The following is a 19,225-nucleotide window of genomic DNA, read 5'->3' as shown; positions in this document are numbered from 1 at the left end:
ACACCGTAGAGAATTTTGAGGACGGGGAAGAAAATGGGGAAGAAAAAGAAAGAAGGCACAGCACGTTCATCAATGGCACCCAATTTCGGTGAGCTGGATGAATTTTAAAACTGAGAAGTACCTCCAGTTTAGGAGACGCTAAAACTTTACAAGTGAGCCAAGACGGCCCTCCACAGAGCACAAATGCAACATCCAGTTCCACCCTCGCCTCTTCAGAGCCCTGGGCCCGGGTTTCCGACGGCGAGCCGCGGCCCCAGCGAGGCACGCACCCAGGTGCAGCCCCGGCTGGGGCGCCGAGCCGAGCGCCAGGTGCAGGCGCCGCCCCGCCCTCCGCGCACCCGGGCAGGGAGCCGCCGAGCCGGGGAAGCGCCGCCGCCGCGGCGGCCCGAACGCCCGCCAACCGTGCTCCGGCGGCCCGTCCTGCCCGCGCTCGCCCCCCGCCCCTCCCCCGCACGAAGCGCCACGACCTCCGCGGCGCGCCCCGGGGCCCGCCCCCAGCCGGCGGGGGCCGCGTGGGCGGAGGATGAAGGTGAAGGTGCGTGCCCGACTCCCCCTAGACGCCCACCATCCCTCCCCGCCCTCCGCCGGGGTTCCCTCCGCCTCCTCGGCCGTCTCACCGGCCTCGCGCCTGCCTCCGGCCTCTCAGCGGTCAGTCCTGCCGGCGGCCGACGGCACCCACTGCCGCCGCCGCCTCCCGCTCCCTCCTCCGCTTCCTCCCGGGCTCCTCCGGCTTCCCCTCACCCCTCAAAGCGGCCAGGAGGAAGCCAACTCACTCGCCGCTGGGCCTCCTCCCCGCTTCCCCGCCGCGACCAATGGGCCCCCGCCGCCGGGAGCCGCGCCCGCCCCCTGGCGGTGGAGGACCGAGCGGGCGCCCGGCCGGCGGGCGGGAAGGGCCGGCGAGCGGAGGGAGAGGTGGGCCGGCGGCCCCGCCCGGCGCGGAGCTATCTGGCCTTGCCACGTGGGTGCGGCAGCGGCGGTGGGTGGCGGCGGGTGGCGGCGGCTAGCACCCGAGAGTGGGAAACGGTGTCGCGCCCCCCTTCCCCTCGTTCACACGCTTTCATAATCCTGACCTTAAAAGAATTTAAGATAACCAGCCCCGTTCTAGAGAATCGATTCTATGAGATAGTCTTAATCGACGTAGCATCTTCGGCAATTACCTTTTGACTCCTTAAGAGCTAGCTAACCTATTGTGGAAAATGCTACCTGCCTGAAGCACTGGATCTCTGATAACCTTAAACATTTGGCCCAAGGAAAAAAATACGTGTGTTTGCACGTAGTTTTTGTTTAAACTATTTAGCAACACAGCAGTTAGACACACATTTTTCCTACAATTGGGTTGCTAATTGGGAAGTCAGTACAAATCCCATTATATGAAAGCTGACCCGACAAAACAAAATTGTTTCATAGTTCATATCCACATCCCAGAACAATGAATAACTATTAAATATTATTAAGTAGAATGTCAGGACAATACATGGTTGTAGAAATTAAATTGCATTAAAAAAATAATAGGGTTTCACCATAGTTAAGTATTCTACCCAGCCTTAGCTTTTCTCCAAAAATATAAAACACAGAACCTAAATAATAGCTGTGAATTCTGCAGTTTGTATTCCATCGGAGGAAGCAAGAAATGCATTCTGAGAGCCTTCTTGTGCCCAGTACTCTGCTGGACCTTTGCTGGCCTTTGGGTATGTGTTCTCATTTAATGCTCACAACTTAGTCAAAATAGATATTATTTGCCTATTACTTTTAACAAATCAAAAAATCAAGACTCCAAAACTAAGTTTAAATAACTTGCTCAAAAGTACAATGTAGTAAGCTGTGAAGTTGGAATTCCAGCCTAGGTCCATCTAGCTTCAAACAAATGAGGCACTTTGTTTCTTTTATTCTTTTTTTCTTTTTTAAAGATTTACTTATCAGAGAGAGTAGGCAGAGGGGCAGAGGAAGAGGGAGAGAGAATCCTCAAGCAGACTCCCAGCTGAGTAGAGAGCCTGAATGAGGGCTCAATTCCAGGACCCTGAGATCACAACCTGAGCCGAAATTGAGAGTAAGGTGCCTAGCTGACTGAGCCACCCAGGCACCCCAAGGCACTTTGTTTCTTAGGGTGCCTAAAACCACAATATTTACTCTACATGTATTTCCCCTAGTTTCCCCCTATCTCACTGAAAGAATTTATGAAGCCTTATATAGGGTGGTGAGGCCCTATTTATGAAGTGGCTTTCTGATCTATAGCCAAATTGGCCTGTATAGAAATGACATATGCCATATTCTTATAGCACCACACTTGAAACAATTCGTGATCTGAAATTTGTTTAATATGCTATGTGCCAATGGCCATAATATATAGGTTAGAACCCATCAGTAGGTAATGAAATTAATAATAGTGGGGCACAACCAACATTTTGTTGTTTTCAAATCACTTAAATAAAATAGGGCAAAAGTTTCAGAGTTCATAGCACAACGTGAGGATAAGTATTATTTCATGAAATATTTGTACAGTATTAAGTGTGAGTGAGTGGGTTACAGTGTCCTGCGTTACAATGTAAATTATATTTCTTCATAGGACTGCAGTGTTTGAAAGCTGGTAAGTGCTTTCTTTAGAACACCTGGTAAGCAACCAGTAGTTTCACCTACCTTTTTACTTGGTAAGAGGTGGAGGAGGCAGAGAAATTCATCAAGATTAATGATTAAGTTTAATGAGACTATAGAGAACAGACACTTTGCAACTCCAGGAGGTTTAATCCAAACAGGTGTTGCTATGTTACATGATAATAAGCATTAATAATTTGTATTTTTACAACAAATGTTTATTGCGTATTTGCTGTGTGCCAGGCTCCTTGCAAAGCAACTTAGCTATATTAACTCATTTAATCCTCACAACAATCTATAAATACAGAGGAGAAAATGTGAGAGAGAGAAAAGGGAAAATTGCCCAAGATCCTATTGCTAGTACCTGGAAGAGCCAAGATTCAAACCCAGATGCTCAACCTCAAAGCCCATCCCGCCTTGTGTATACTTAGAAAGAAAAGTTCATTTTCTCTTTGATGGTTGCAAAGATTTATATAGAACTCTAACATACTACACTATGTCCCATATAAGGATTACATAATATTGTTAAATATAAAACTTGATGAAAAGCCTCAGAATTTTAACTGGACCCGTTCTCAAGCAGAATATTCCATTTGGCATCAGTTTCCCATACTTGCTCTAGTAACTTGTCTGCAAGTGTGGTTACCAACAATTCCTCCAATCCCTGCAAATTCATGTCACTTTCTCCATCAAGGGGTAGGATCTGTATTCCCTGCTCTTGAAACTAGGCTGGCCCTGGGACATTTTTTGATCCACAGAATGCCCTGGAAGTGATGCTGTGTGACTTCTGAGCCTTGAAGCTTCCATTTTCACTGACTTGGGATCCAATCAACATATAAAGAAACTTGGATAATGCTGCTAGATGAGGAGAAACTACACAGAGAGGAACTGAGACCTAGTTAGGTTCAAACCATCCCAGACACCCTACCTGAGTTCCCAGGTGTTTGAGTGAAGTCCCTTTACACGTTCCAGCCCCAGCTAAGCTCCTAGCCGAATGTATCACATGAGTGACCCCAGACAGTACCACCTGGGAACCTCCTAGTTAAAACCAGCCAGCCCCACAGAATCCTGAGAAATAATTGTTACTGTTTTAAGTTGCTAAATTTTGTGGTAATTTTTTACATAGCAATAGATAACTGAAACACGGAAAGAAAAGTTTGTTTATAAAAAAAAGAAAAAGCTGATCAGCTCTGGGAGTAAGGTTACTTTAAAATATTAAAGCATGTTTATTGGATCATAAAGTCAATCCCATAGAGATACGGCCAGAAACTTGCCTAGCTTTCTGAAAATATCAGGGAAAAAAGAAGCAGAGGTAGAATAATAAAAACAAAAGTAGAAGTGTCAAATCGGATACCTATACTGGGTAAAACACCACCCCCAGGTGTGATTTAAAAACTGTTGCTCAGAATGTTCTCAGCAGTGTGCATTCGGAACTCTCAAACGTCATCCAGCCTGTTGGTATAGGTCTCAGGACACTAATGTGACTCCTCTCATCCCACCAACTCCTTTCCTGACAAGCCAGACCAGTCATCAGTTGAACCAAGTTGAGTCCTAGGTGTCTACGTAGACTTCAAATTTCCCAAATTCTCTTTTTTCACAGCCTTTGTTGGCCAAGTGAGCTAGCTAGACCTTTGCTAAATGCCTCACCCTAAATTTCCCTCCTTTCCTCTCACCCTGTGTTTTTGCCAAGGATAGGCTCCATCCCAGGTCCATGTTCCCAGGCCTATCCCCACTCTTACTGTCTTTTATGTTGGGGCCCTAACATTTCTCTTACTTCACCGAAGTTGTTACAAGAAGTGTAATGGATCACCAAAGAAAGACCTGGTGATGACGCAGTTGAGTACCTGAACTCAAACTCAATTATGCAATAAAGGTTTTCTTCTCAGCATCCCTGAGACTATCATATAATTGTTTTTGTATCTTAAATAGTAGACTGTACAAGGATATTGTGTGCAGGGGTGCATCAGTGAAAGAGAAGTCTAAGAGTTATGGTGAAGGACTAGGTCTGTGGAGGAAAAAATCCTCCACATTCCCTTCAGTGCTAGCAGCCCCAAATCAGCTTTGGAACCAGTTAGGGGTTCAAAGCTTGGGGGTCACCATGACCCACTTTAACATGCTCTTTTTTGGTTCAGCTAAAACATAACCTTTTTTATTTGCTAATAGTTTTATTTCTCAATTTTCTAGAAACCTAGAAGGGCAAAATAGTAAAGTTTAAAAAATAGTAAAGTTAAAAAAAATCTGTTTAAAAAAACAGATTTCACAGCACATTTGATACATTTACCATTTGAACACACGTTTTTACCATTTTAATCATTTTTTGAGTACACAGTCCAGTGGTATTAAGTACATTCACATTTTTGTGTGACCAACACTACCATCCATCTCCAGAACTCTTTTCATCTTGAAAAATTTAAGCTCTGTGCTTATTAAACAATAATTCCCAATTCCACGGTCCCTCCAGTCCATGACATCTACCATTCTACTTTCTCTTTCTATGAGTTTGACTTTAGATACCTCATATGAGCAAAATAGTATAGTTTAAAAGCTGGAACACTCATAGATTTCATGACACCATATTTGATACATAAGCAATACCGTCTATACAAAATAAGGGGGTTTTTAAATTATAAAACATATGTAAGATACAATGAAATCCTATTATCACACATGTATCTGCATAAAGAAAGACTCTAGTTTTCCATCTATTACTACTTTTCTACCAACATACAAGAAAATTCTAGATACCATAAAAATTCGGATTTTTAAAATATCTTTTTGATTCTACTCTCTGGGAGATTCTGGTTTGGAGTAAATCTTTTATTTTATTTTATTTTATTATGTTAGGTTAATCACCATACATTACATCATTAGTTTTTGATGTAGTGTTCCATGATTCATTGTTTGCATATAACACCCAGTACGTGCCCTCCTTAATACCTATCACCAGGCTAACCCATCTTCCCACCCCCCTCCCTTCTAGAACCCTGTTTGTTTCTCAGAGTCCATAGTCTGTCATGGTTAGTCTGTCATGGTTCGTCTCCCCCTCCGATATCCACCCCCTTCATTTTTCCCTTCCTACAATCTTCTTTTTTTTTTTTAACATATAATGTATTATTTGTTTCAGAGGTACAGATCTATGATTCAACAGTCTTACACAATTCACAGCACTTACCATAGCACATACCCTCCCCAATATCTATCACCCAGCCACCCCATCCCTCCCACCCCCCAGCACTCCAGCAACCCTCTTAGATCTTTCAGTGTGGCAAAATTTGGCATTTTGTCTTGGTGATAAAATATACTGAATAGGGTAACCCACATCTAAAATATGTATTAGAATCATGACTACAAAGTAACGTCCCTTTTCCTGAAACTATGTACAAGTGTGTATTATAAACAATTATTAAGATTACTGGTGGTTTCTTCAGAAGAGTAGTTTATTATTCTGTCTTATAAAATATTACCTCCTAGAAAAATTCTGACTCAGCACCAGAATCTAAAAACTACTTTTTGAAGTCTCATACGGCAGTGTTACCCGTTTGTAATGTCAAGCAAAAATGAAGAAACCATGGATCAGCCTAAATACACACACACACACACACACACACACCTTGCAGATGCAAAATATACACATAGTCCATAAGGTACTTAAATATATATATTTATCAGAACTTGGGAGCAAATACTTTCTTTTTTTTACTGTCACAGAGCAAACGGGAAAATGTGACTACACCCCTGACAGTCATAGAATTCTGAGTAAATGAATGAATAAGCCTCACATTAAGTCATCCAAAAACACTTCTTTCCACATCCCATTAAAAAAAGAAAAAAGAAAAAAAAAAGTCCACCAGAAGACCCTCTGAGAAGAAGCAACTGAGGAAATATGGAGCAAAGTTTGTGTTTCCCTAAAATATAATCGCTTCAGTCTGTCACCTCAACTCTTGATTAAGAACTGACTATGGGACCCTTCAGTCTAAGCACAAAAGGATTCACTGTGACTGGTGTTTTTATTAAACTTTAAGATCTCTAGTTATATCAAACTGAAATGCATTGTTTGCTTTGAAAAGCAAAGCCATTGGAGTATGAGTAACAAAATATTCTTAGTATTGCATTAAGATCTGTTCTCTAGTGGATTTCATGGTCACTAGAGATAATTCAGCAACACACCAAGAGGCCCAATGGTTGCAGCTGGTCTGAGAAATATAGAAGTAGCCAAACAGACAAAGGAAAGCAAAACAAAACCTATTCCATGCAGTATTGCCATCTGCATAAAAATTCCAGACCAATGCCACAGACTGTTAGGTCTTACAGGCTCTATGATTTCTCCGAGGTTGTATGTGCAAAATGCCTTTCCCTGATATATCTGCAGCCTGAACAGGGAACTGCAATTAGCCTACCTATCCAAATTTGTTTCCTTAACCGTATTTTCAATTTTAGGCCAATTTCTATTGCAGTTTCTTCACTCCTACCCCAAGCCCTCCAAAAGATACCACATCTGAGCTATTCTGAGTTTGTGCCCTGATTCAATTTGAAAGGTTATTTATGTGGCCCTAAGCTGTTCATTTTTTTGCACTTTTATTTTGAAATGTTTCTTGTCGAATGGCTGTGGCCTCACTGAGGTTTGGTACATATTTTTAAGTGTAATTTATTTACCCAAAGAAGTTCTGTTCAAATAGAGCATCTGGTATTTTGTAGAGTTCTATCCAATAGTCAAATTTTCCATCTCTATTCAGGAAGCCAAAGCCAGGGAAATTGCTCACTTCACTTTAAAAAACCAAGAGTGGGAAATTTAACCTCAGTTTCTATAGATTCCAAAATAATGTCACCTTCCCAAATTCCCCCTCTCTTCTTTCCCACCAGGACAGCCCTCCCGATGCCATCATTGTTTAAGTCCTGAGATGGGAGAGTGGGGCTGGATTTGGAGTCAGAGAGATGAATTTTTAGATCCTGGCTCTATCTATTACTAGCTGCTAAGTGACCTCAGGCAAGTTTTTTAGTCTTTCCAAGCCAGTTTCCTCCCTGTAAATCAGAACAATAACAATTCCCTCACAGAGTTATGGGCTTTTTTCTTTAGTAGTGGCAAACGTTTAGTATAATTTTTAGAATAGGAGACGAAACTCATTTGCCATACATGGTCCCAGAGAATTCTTCAGTGCCCTCACTCACTTTCCCCTTGCTCTGCCCGCAAAACTTGGGTGAGATATCTACTTGTTCGGTCATTTTCTGTGCTGGCCATGACACTCAGCCTGTGCTGTCACAGAGTGGACACCTCATGCCTCCCCTGCTCCTTGCCACCACCCAGCCCAGGAGAACAGTCCTCTCTCCCTGCCAGTGGTATACCCCCTAGGGGCTCAGGCTCCTCCCTAGTCCATTTCCCCTCTTCCAGAAATCCAGAGCCCAGACAGTTTATCAAAAACCATCTGTATCATTTTCTTAACCTAAGCTGCTTACTCTCAAAGCCTTAACTCCAAATCCTCTGACAGTTTCTCACAGTTCCTTAGTGGAGACAGAACATTAACATGCTTCTTATGTGATCACCATTGTATCTCCTCAACAATCCCACCCTCCTTTGTTTTTGGTTTGTTGTTGTTGTTCAATTATATCCCATCTCTCTCGGAGCCTCTCATACATGGTGGGTCATTTTGCCCACCTTAACATGTAATTACATTTACAGGCTTCTCACTTGGCATCTTAGTGCATTTCCTGAGGCAGAGATTGAGGAGTCCCAGCATCAGAATAGCGCCAGGCACAAAAAAAGATTTCCCCAAATGTTTATTGAATGAAAAATTTAACTTGCTCTATAGGATGCGACTCTGAGTCCTCTGACAATATTTACATGAATTTCACTTTGAGGAGAATGCACAGCCCCTGGCAACCATAACCTGTTATTCATCTCTGTAATTTTGTCATTTCAAGAATGTTATAGAAATGAAATCATATGGTATGTAACCTTTGGGGATTGGCTCTTGCACACAGCATAATTCCCTTGAGATTCACCAAGTTGTTACCCTCAAGGACAAGGCTGGGGATGGGGCACAAAAGGAGGTGGATGTGTTTATAAAAAGGCAACACAAAGGATCATTGTGGCAGCAGGATAGTTCTGTATTTTTTTAAAGATTTTTTATTTATTTTTTGACAGAGAGAGAGAGACAGCGAGAGAGGGAACACAAGCAGGGGGAGTGGGAGAGGGAGAAGCAGGCTTCCCATGGAGCAGGGAGCCCAATGCTGGGCTCGATCCCAGGACCCTGGGATCATGACCTGAGCTGAAGGCAGACGCTTAATGACTGAGCCACCCAGGTGCCCCAGTTCTCTATTTTTTTAGAGATTCTTATTTATTTATTTGAGAGAGACAGAGAGAGCAAGAGAGAGCACGAGCGGGGAGGAGAGGGACAAGCAGACTCCCCACTGAGCAGGGAGCCCGATGTGGGACTCGATTCCAGGACCCTGCGATCATGACCTGAGCTGAAGACAGACACTTGACCGACTGAGCCACCCAGGCGCCCCTAGTTCTGTATTTTGGCTGTGATGATACATGTGATACAGGAACTAACACAGGTGATCAAATTATGTAAACTAAATACACACATGCAAGTGAGTACAATTAAACTTGGAGAAATTGGACTAAGATGGTTGAATTGTATCTATGTCTGTATCCTTGTTGTGACATGGCACTGTGGTTTTGTAAGATGTTACTGTTTGAAGAAACTGGGTAAAAGGTACATCGGATCTCCCTGTTATTTCTTACTACTGCAAGTGAATCTACAATGATCTCAAAATAAATGTTTTAGAATATACACGAGGCATTTTTGACTATTAGAGTAAGACAGCATTCTTCAAGAATCATGTAAATTGAATGTCAGTTTTTGAAAGAGCTTGAGGAATTTTGCACCTGCCGTTTTAAAGAGTTCAAATAGTACATTTTATGCAAGGAGCCTGGGGCAACTGTCTCTTTAGCTTCTAAGATAAAAATGTTTCTACCTATTATGTACAGATGTGATGAGAGACTAATTTCTACAAGTAGCCCAAGAAAATGATAGCTATATTAGTTTCCTAGTGCTGGCCGTAACACATTACCACAGTGCAGATTGCTGAAACAACAGAAATTTATTCTCTCACAGTTCCAGAGCCAGATTTCTGAAAGCAAGGTGTTGACAGAGTCGTGCTCCTTTTGGAGGCTCTAGGGGAGAATTCTCCCTTTCCTCTTCCAGCTTCTGGTACATCTAGGCATTCCCTGGCTTGTGGATGCATCACTTCAATCAATGCCTCTGTCTTTACCGGTCCATTTCCTCGTCTCTCTGTGTCTTCTCCTCTTCTGTCTCTTAGATGGACCCTTGTCATTGGATTTGGGCCCCAATGGATAAACCAGTATGATCGCATCTCAAGATCCTTAATTATGTCTACAAAGAACCTTTTTCCAAAAAGTTCACCTTCATAAGTTCCAGAGGTTAGGGCATGGGCACATCTTTTCTGGGGTACCATTCAACCTACTACAATGAGCAACGATCAACTTATTCATTCATTCTTTCAAGAAAGATTCCTGAGCTCCTAATGGGAACATAATAGCATGCTAGGAAAGAGGATCCATGCACCATGGCATCTATGAATACCTTGTAATCACATTGTGGAGAAAACACATGCCAAAGCTTAATGACAGTAGACACAAGGAGTGCCTTATTAACCTTATAAATAAAACTGCTAGTTATTTAACCATCAAAACTGAGTTTATTCAGGAATAGCAGAGAACTGAAATCCTGGACAAGCAAGCTCTGGTGATAACATAGGCGCCTCCTTCGAACAAAGGAGAGGAACACTCTTTTATAGAGGAAAGGGGGGACTCGGGGGGCTGTTACAAACAAAAAGTGGCTCAGTCGGGTAAGCCTCTGCCTTTGGCTCAGGTCCTGATCCCGGCCCCCCTGTTGGGGCTCCCTGCTCAGTGGGGAGTCTGCTTCTCTTGTCCCTCTCCCTCTGCCCCCTGGCCCCTGCTCAAATAAATAAATAAAATCCCTCTCTCAAATAAATAAATAAAATCTTTAAAAAACAAAACAAACAAAAATGTCCATTGGCGTAAACTAGGAGTTCAAAGTACAGTGGCTCTTCATTGGCTGAGATGTGGCAGTGACTCATTGGCTAAGCTGTTCGGGCATGGAGGAAAGTTCTTCTTCCCCGTATTGACATAGTAATATCCGTGCTCAAGGTGTGTCTCTTCCTATCAGGTCTGCAATTGTCAAGGAGGGTAAGGCAGGAAAGCTCCCTGTGCTAGCCTTCTGACTTCATGCTAAAAGAGGTTTCCTTCTGTTTTCGTAGCATCAATACAAATGAGGGCAGGGGTCAAGTGCAGGAGATTCCAGGTCCATTGTAAACTGGCTTTAGGTAGCTTTGTCTTGGACCTTATGAAGGAAAAAGAGCTTGAGATGGGCATTAAAGGGTTGTGCATTGCTTTTCAGGCTTGAGGAATAATGTGGGCAAAATGATGTGGTGGAAATGACCACTGTACCCAAATGTAAGTATGCAGGAGATAGAACTGTCTAGGACAAATGGCTGATATTGAGATAAATGACATGAAAATTTACATTGAGACTAGAGCCCTAACATAATTAAGGAAGCTGAAGGTAAAAGAGAATGGAATGTTTCTTAACGGAGGGTGGCACTAATTGATTGTATTTGCAGGACTCATGACAGGGAAGTGCCCAAGAGGAGAGATGGGCTCGGAAGCTCTGGCATAGAGCTGGTGAAAAGGAATAAAGTTCTGAGTTCATCTGGCGAGAGTGGGAACTGAAAGAAACTGAAGGGTATGGGGCACACCCAAGGCAGGCTTCCTAGCAGGGCAGCCAGTCATATAGGACCTATTTTAGTCACGGTTCTCCAGAGAAACAGAACCAATAGGATAATATTAGGAATTGGCCCATGCCATTACGGAGGCTGCCATGTCCCCAGATCTGCAGGGTTAGCCGGCAAGCTGAAGACCCAGGAGAGCTCATAATGTACTTCCAGTCCAAACGCCCATAGGTGCAAAACCCAGGAAGAGTCTGAAGGCAGAAAAAGGCTGATGTCCCATTTTGAAGGCAGTCAGGCAGGAGGAACCCTCTCTTACTGAAGCCTTTTTGTTCAATTCAGGCTTTGACCAATTGGATGAAGCCTATTTACATTACAGAAGGCAATCTGCTTTACTCAGTCTGCTGATTTACATGTGAATTTCATCCAAAAATACCTTCACAGAAACACCCAGAATAATGTTTGACCAAATATCTGGGCACCTGGAGGCCTAGTCAAGTTGACACATAAAACTAACCACACAGGGCCCCACACTTAGAAGGACCCTGACTGGGGCTTAATGCTCTGTGGCTACTGTCTTAAAATTCTTAATAATTTTATCTTTGAATCTGTGTTTTGTAAGTGAAGTCTGGTGGGACAATGAAACATGCTTTGGAGGCTTGGAGCCAATGTTCACCCGTAGTCCTAATGTTAGGAGCTAGCTGGACAGTTAGGTAGTCAGGCCCAGGGTCCCCAACAAGAAAATATGGAGTCAGGACAGCTGAAAGAAAACGGCACTGACATCCTGTTCTGCAGCTTAGACAGGACTGCACTAACATTCTGCTTTGCAGCCTTTGCAGAAATGACTTTTGCCAAATGTCCTAAAATAAGGCAATTAACCATAAAGCATTTGTCAATATCATGGGCAGGGGGCAGTTAAGACCTAAGCCCCCAGATATCAGCAAAAAAAAAAAAAAGACCATCAGCACGTGGACATGAACCTAACATGTAGACAGATACGTGACCAAAACCCTGATTGACATGACTCGGCACACCCTGACTGTTGAAGACAGTTCCACAAAAGAGCTCATAAAAACCCCTAAACTTAGAAACTGCAGGGGCAACCCATTCGGGCCCCCCTCCCTCTCTAGGAGCTTTATATTTTTGCTCAATAAACTTTGCTTTGCTGCCCACCCCTCTGCGTCTGGTTTACCTCTTTGTTCTTCGAAGAGGCGTGACCAAGAACCTGGGCACTAAATGCAGAGAAATCTGGCAACACTACCCCTTCCCTGCACCACACCCCTCCCCGCAGGCTCCCCATCTCCCCAGGAGGAGTAGTCTACCCTACCGCCTTCTGGTGTCCTAGCCCCTTCCTGACTTCCTCCCCCCTGCCCCAGCCTCATGGCTATGGCTGCCCTCTCCCCTGGTGTAGACGGGTGCAGGCCTGGGAGGCTGAAGACAGGCATGCATGCCCCACAGTATCTCATGGAGGGACCTGGAAGCCCAGTCCCAGGTGGCAGGGCCAAGGTGCATTCAGTGAGCAATTCCAAGGGAGTGAGCCTCTTATCCTTCCCAGTCCAGGGGCCAAGCACGTCCCAGCATGGAGGCTGCCATCTTATTGGTCACCATCCACTGGAGATTTGGGCCTAGGACTTCCCTGATCCTAAATAGGGCCTGGAAAGTGACCCAGCAGCTGGTGGGAGAGGGAACCCGGCTGCTATAGTCACGCGAAGGGGCCTAGTGACCCTGTGCTCAAGGGAGTGCTGCATGAAATCACACACAAGCACACACAAAACAGGACAGGTTGAGACGGAAAGATGTTTTTGTTTTTGTTTTTTGAATAAGGGTTCTGCATTTTCATTTGCACTGGGCCCCACAAATTACGTAGATAGACATGAAATGCCATATAGGGAGAATAGGCAACTTCTGTTATTGAATGGATGCCAACACTGCAGAGCTAGGATGTATCAACATTATCATTTTTGCTGACACAGAAGGTGGAAACTGCCAATCAGAAAGGGAGCTAATCTCTGAGGAAGGTGACTAGACATGAGGTGTGTTAGTTAGGTGTGTTACAACGTCAATGTGTGTGTCCACTGAGCTGCCAGGACTAACATTCAGGGCCTTGCCTGCTGAGTGGATCCCAACATGCTCCTCGTTCTTGTCTGTCAAGCTGTCACCTTAGCCCTGGGCACTCTACCCTCCCAAAAGCCCCAAAGCTGCTCCTTCCATGAGGTGCAGAGAAGCTGATTTCGCTCAGTTGGGGTCATGTGTAGATGTCTCAAGAATGAGGGAAACACTCAAGGGGCTGTGTGACATCAGTATGTTTCTGTGAAGCACTTCAGCCTTGACAGTGTGATAATACATTTGTTTTAGTTTGAGCTCAACTCTAAGGTAGTCAGGGCCCTAACCAGAAACTCACTATTTGGGCATTATCTGCTCACCTTTAAGAAAGGTGGCACGCAGGGCTCCTGGCTGGCTCAGTCGGTGGAGCATGTGCCTCTTGATCTTGGGGTTGTGAGTTCGAGCCCTGTGCTGGGTGTAGAGATTACTTTAAAAAATAAAATCTTAAAAAAAAAAAAAAAAAAGGAAAGACTGCACTCCAGAAGCAGCTGTACTACAAATACTACAGGTAACTTTTTATCTCCCGTTAACACCACAAGCTTTGCTAATTAGTTTAACAGAACTTAGAAATCGAGTTCCCTCACTGGTGAAATTAGTGGTTTTGTGATATACGTATTAGAAAAAATACTAAAATAACATTTAGAACACCCCCTCCCCACTATATGAACAAGGCTTGAGAACCTAGCGAGCTTGTACCCTAAAGGACTATCTCTGGAGGTACTGCCTCTAGAATGTCCCTGACTCCAGAGGATCGTGTCAGCATCCAAGGAACCTCTTTTGCAAGTTATGTTCAAACGTCTCCAGGGTACAGAGAACCGGGATTTCAAAGAGTTTACAGAAGCCTTTATATGAATGGCTTTATTTTGTTTTGTGCCCACTGCTAATGAACATTTGCTTCATAAATGTCTGTGTGGCAGATTTTGGTCCAAGGCTCACTTTCATTTTAAACTGTGGGAAAATTGGTAGATATTAGTTAACTTTCAACCACCTGTGTTCGCAATGACCATTCATCTATCACAAATAATCTAGACATTGTAATGAGCAAATTGGCTTAGGACAGGCTTAAATCGTTCCTGAACTCACATATCGGCTATGTCCAGACAGTCAAAGGGCAGATGTTATTCATTTGGGTGTGTTTCGAGTCCAGAGCTAATGGAAATTTGTGAGATGAGTTTCAAAAAGAAAAGGCTGAAAATTTATCTTTGACATTTGAAAGAGAAACCCAAGGAAAGCAATGGATCAAAGTATACATATCTAGAAAGAAGAAAAAGAGGAAATGCCAAAATGAATCTTAATTTCCTGGAGATGCTGACATGTCTTTGTAAAAAAGAGGCGCATGAAGATTTCAAAAAATACAAAAGGAGTCTGGAAAGACGCAATATAAAATTACTTTTTTTTTAAAGTTTTCTTCTCTATTAGTTTCTTTCCTTTTCAATTCCTTTGCCCATGTGTGTAGATAATTATCTGATAGAAACCATGGCATTCTCTTCCCAGAAAAAAATCATTGAAAGAAAGAATCCAGGTGCCTAGCTGAATAAAGGGGCCACCTACTCTGTAGCAACATCAAGCATTTTCTGAGAACTTGTGGTCTCCTTTAACAGTTTTAACTTCCTTAGAAGGAAGTTATAGTTCAAAACATTTTTCTTCTTTGATATGCTTATCATTTCAGAAGGTATATGGGTATTCTGAAGCCCATCCATGCACATCAGATTACAATCACCTGAACTACCCTTTCGGCTACCAGAAGGCTGTTAAGCAAGTCACCCATTGGCCAGATCCCCTTCTCTATACTACTATTTCCTTTCCAAACACTAGAATAGCTTCCTTAAGGTAAAATGAATTTAGTGGGCTGGAAGAAAAACTGTTTCTTTTATAACACCGTCCAAGTACTTCTCCACAACATATAATGCAAAGAAAATAATTGTGTTTGGAATTTCATTTTATAGGGTTAGCATTTATGAGATCTTTTGTAAAGTGGTTGGTTATTTACATATATTTGACCTTCTGTACTAGAAAAAAATATTACTAAGCACACCTGACACGTTTAGTTTCTTAATTTAGATAAACTTGAAGACTTTTAAAAGTCATCCCTTAACACCTCCGTACTATCTGCATTGTCACTTTTCACCACAAAGTTTCAGTAACCTTAAACGGTCATTTGAATTTTGTTTCATATGCTTTTAACATGTCCTATTGATAAAAAGGGAAGAGGGTAAACAGGAAAGACAGTTACAGGAGTCCCCTCTTGAAAGTCGAATTCCTGAGGCTCATTTTACCACAATTAACTGCTATTTTCTCCACAAGTCCCACTCTTCACTTTCCTCTCTGGACTCCATGCATTACTGGCATTACTGTAAACCAATCTTTAGGCGATTTTGACCCTTTATTTTTACTGATCTAGGTAGGAGAAGAAAACAACCCTTTTGCCTTGGTTACCTCTAACAAAGTGAATTGACAGAGTGAATTCATGAAGAGGCTAAGAAAAAAAAATCGAAATAAAAAGAAGTAACAGAAGAACATATGAAGAAAGAACATCATAGAGCAAAATGGCATATTTTAAAGTAAATGAAATCAAGCTACACATGGTCTTGACTGGAAAAAGTTTTCAGGACAAACATCCAGACCTACAAGGAAACAAGACACTGAGACACCTAACCTCTGTCTGGTATCTTTGTGTTGTTCCCAAAGCAGGGTAAGGTGGGTGAGGTAATGGGGATCTCTGTCTCTCTCAGACCTTGCTTTTTAGGTTTCTTTTTGAGTTTATGCTTTTATCTGTCACTGGTCGTGGGCTGGTCTCCAACTGTGTATGACTCTTGCTCTCTTAAGAGCTCTGTGCCCCATCTGGTTAAGAGAACTCACATCACATGACTTTAGGCTGCCCTATTTTTGGCTTTTCTCCTTACTTAGAACTACATTTTAATTTTTTTTTAAAACCTCTTTTTAGTGATTTCTCCCTCCCACTACCAAAATGCTTTTCCTACATGCCAGCTAATTCAGAGCCTAGAGAGAGGAGGAGCCCCTATTTAGGAGAACTGCTATAGTTGAACATGAATTAATGTGATCTCATCTTTCTGTGATTTGGCTTTTTCACTACTGGCTATAATCAGTCAATGCACCCACACCCAGTAAGGATCCAATCTATCTTCCCAGATGCTGACTGACAGCTCCCCTCCCAAAAGTGGTCACACTTTGTCAGTTCACAGCTTTGTCAATAATATGTAGAAAATAGACACATTTGGCCTAATTGTCCTCTCATAAACTCTTAACAAAATTAACCAAACATACCCATATTGCTAAGATACTAAACAAAGCAGTGATATATTTATGTTCTTGATAATGTTTCTTATGTTTGGACAACTTTGGCTGTCAATTATTCATGTGAAGTTTAATTATTTAGAAGTTCAACAGAAAGGAATGTGGGTAAAATTTTATCCTGTCTTAAAAATTAATTATCATAGGGTTGTGTATTTTTTTTCCAATGTACTAGATTCATCATTATATAATGTTGGATCTATTCCTGAAAGCATTTACTTAGGGAAATACTTGGCATTTACTTTGGAAATAAAGTAAATCTTACTTTTGTTTCCTTGCCCTGATCTTATATTTACTCACCACAGCTTGCAGCAACCCAAAAGAACTGAGAGTATGCGTGATGACCAGAAAGCTCCTTAGGAGAGCTTATTTGACTAATCTGGTGCACAAATCCTCTCTAGAGTGTGGAACCAACACCATTCTCAGAGAAGTGTGCTTCTTCGTGTCAATGTGCATATAGGTAAACCATGGTAAAGAAAGAATAAGCACCAAAAGCTACCTTCATCTGGAAGAGAGAGCAAAACAAGGAAGGGATTATAGATTGAATGGGCATATGGGTTTTGGATCCTGGAGAAAGGATAACCAGGTATTTTTCAGTTGTTTTGACTTGATACTAAGAGGAGAATTATAGGTTGTGTTTACATATATGAACCTCAGGTCTTTTTTAAAAAACACCAGCAGTGGGGAAATTGTAACAACAGCCTCCATTTTACTATAATCTGAGATGGTATGTCCCTGATGACCTGAATTTCCACTCTTTCGAGGTTGAAATAAAAAACAAAAACTGTACAAAAAGTAGGAAAGGTTTCTTTTTTTCTTTTTCAATCATCCTTTAATAAAATTCAAATCCCTCATGAGAAATACCACCACTAAATTGTTAGTGAGGTTAATTTATCAGATTTGTTTTAGCTCTATCTTCATAAAAAGAGCAAATCCATATTGAGATAGGTGGAGAGAAGAGCCGTGGCGGTTGTGATGGTGTGTCTGAATTAGAGATCTCTGAAAATATTGAGAACCAAGCTTTGTAAATATATTGTACACTGAGGTAAATCTGCTAAGATCAATTATCTGTATATTAATATCTATGTATACATTTCTCTCCCCCCGAAGTCACAGAAGCTGGTCAATTGAAAAGAAGATTGGGGGTTATTTTCATATGTACCAAAGAGTTTGACTAATTATCCCCGCACACTTAAAGCCTGCTTCCTCACTGCCCATCCCAGTTGTATGTGTCTCTGTGTGTGTTGACTTCCTACTCCTTAATATTCATTTTTTTTACCAGTATTTGATATATAATCTCTTATATATCTTATATATAACATCTGTTAGGATAGCCAGTGGAAACTAATAAGATTTAGTTATATATTAGTATTAGTAATATCCTGACTAGTTACAGTACTATATATTAGTATATATTAAGTATATATTAGTATATATTAAGTATTAATAATATACTTATTAGTTTCCAGTGGCTACCTTAACAAATCACTACAAACGTGATGGTTTAAAATAACAGTTTAATATGACAAATTTATTCTCTCACAGTTCTGGGAACTAAAATCCCCAGAAGTCCAAAATCAAGGTGTTGGCTGGACTGCACTTCACCTGGAGGCTCTAGGACAGAATCCTTCCTTGCCCCTTCCAGCTCCTGCCGGCTGATGGCATTCCTTGGTTTTATTGGCTTGTGACCACATCACTCCAATCTCTGCTTCTGTCTTCACATTTCCTTCTCCTCTGTATGTCTTTTATAAGAACACTCGTCATTGGATTTAAGGCCCTGCATAATCTGGGTTGATCTCTTCATCTCAAGATCCTTAATTACATCTGCAAAAACCCCTTTTCCAAATAAGGCAACATTCACAGATTCTGGGGATTATAACACAGGCATATCATTCAACCCATTACACCTTAATATCCATTCAAGTTGTTGTTTCATAGATAAATTTTTATATTTATCAAAGAGTCTCAGATATTTATCTCAGAGTCAAACTTTTAAGGTTAAAAAAACTTTCAATCTACAGTCAAGATCTACTTCTTACGGAGTCTGTCAGTAGCTAGACCTTCCCACACCTTGGATCTTGGCAGCTATCAATGACTGCTCATTTTTTGGATACTGCATTTTTAAAAACCTTTCTTTTAAAGTCTAATCCTTTATTTATTTATTTATTTATTTATTTTTTAAAGATTTTATTTATTTATTTGTGAAAGAGAGAATGAGAGAGAGCACATGAGAGGGGGGAGGGTCAGAGGGAGAAGCAGACTCCCTGCCAAGCAGGGAGCCCGATGCGGGACTCGATCCAGGGACTCCAGGATCATGACCTGAGCCGAAGGCAGTCGCTTAACCAACTGAGCCACCCAGGCGCCCAAAGTCTAATCCTTTTTTTAAAAAAATGCAGTCTTTAGTCTCTCTGGGTATTGTTGCTCTTAGTACCCCCAGTTAAGAGCATAC

At 42.0% G+C, this 19,225-nt stretch overlaps 1 protein-coding gene across 2 annotated transcripts in view; it reads right to left on the bottom strand.

Annotated features, from left to right (window-relative positions):
• FAM3C (FAM3 metabolism regulating signaling molecule C) overlaps window positions 1-774 on the bottom strand; it is a 52,463-nt gene extending 51,689 nt beyond the window's left edge. The window contains exon 1 of one of the 2 annotated variants that reach the window (XM_045864337.3): window positions 618-774. The gene's annotated coding sequence lies outside the window, so the exon portion shown is untranslated. The remainder of the gene's footprint in view (window positions 1-617) is intronic. The other variant, XM_064575009.1, reaches the window with a different exon arrangement.
• Window positions 775-19,225: the final 18,451 nt, after the last annotated feature.

The sequence above is a fragment of the Mirounga angustirostris genome, unplaced genomic scaffold, assembly GCF_029215605.1.
Source record: "Mirounga angustirostris isolate CCGP_5_RB_7025 unplaced genomic scaffold, mMirAng1.0.hap1 SCAF_12, whole genome shotgun sequence".
Classification (NCBI taxonomy): domain Eukaryota; kingdom Metazoa; phylum Chordata; class Mammalia; order Carnivora; family Phocidae; genus Mirounga; species Mirounga angustirostris.
This window is presented reverse-complemented; position numbering and strand designations above follow the sequence as displayed.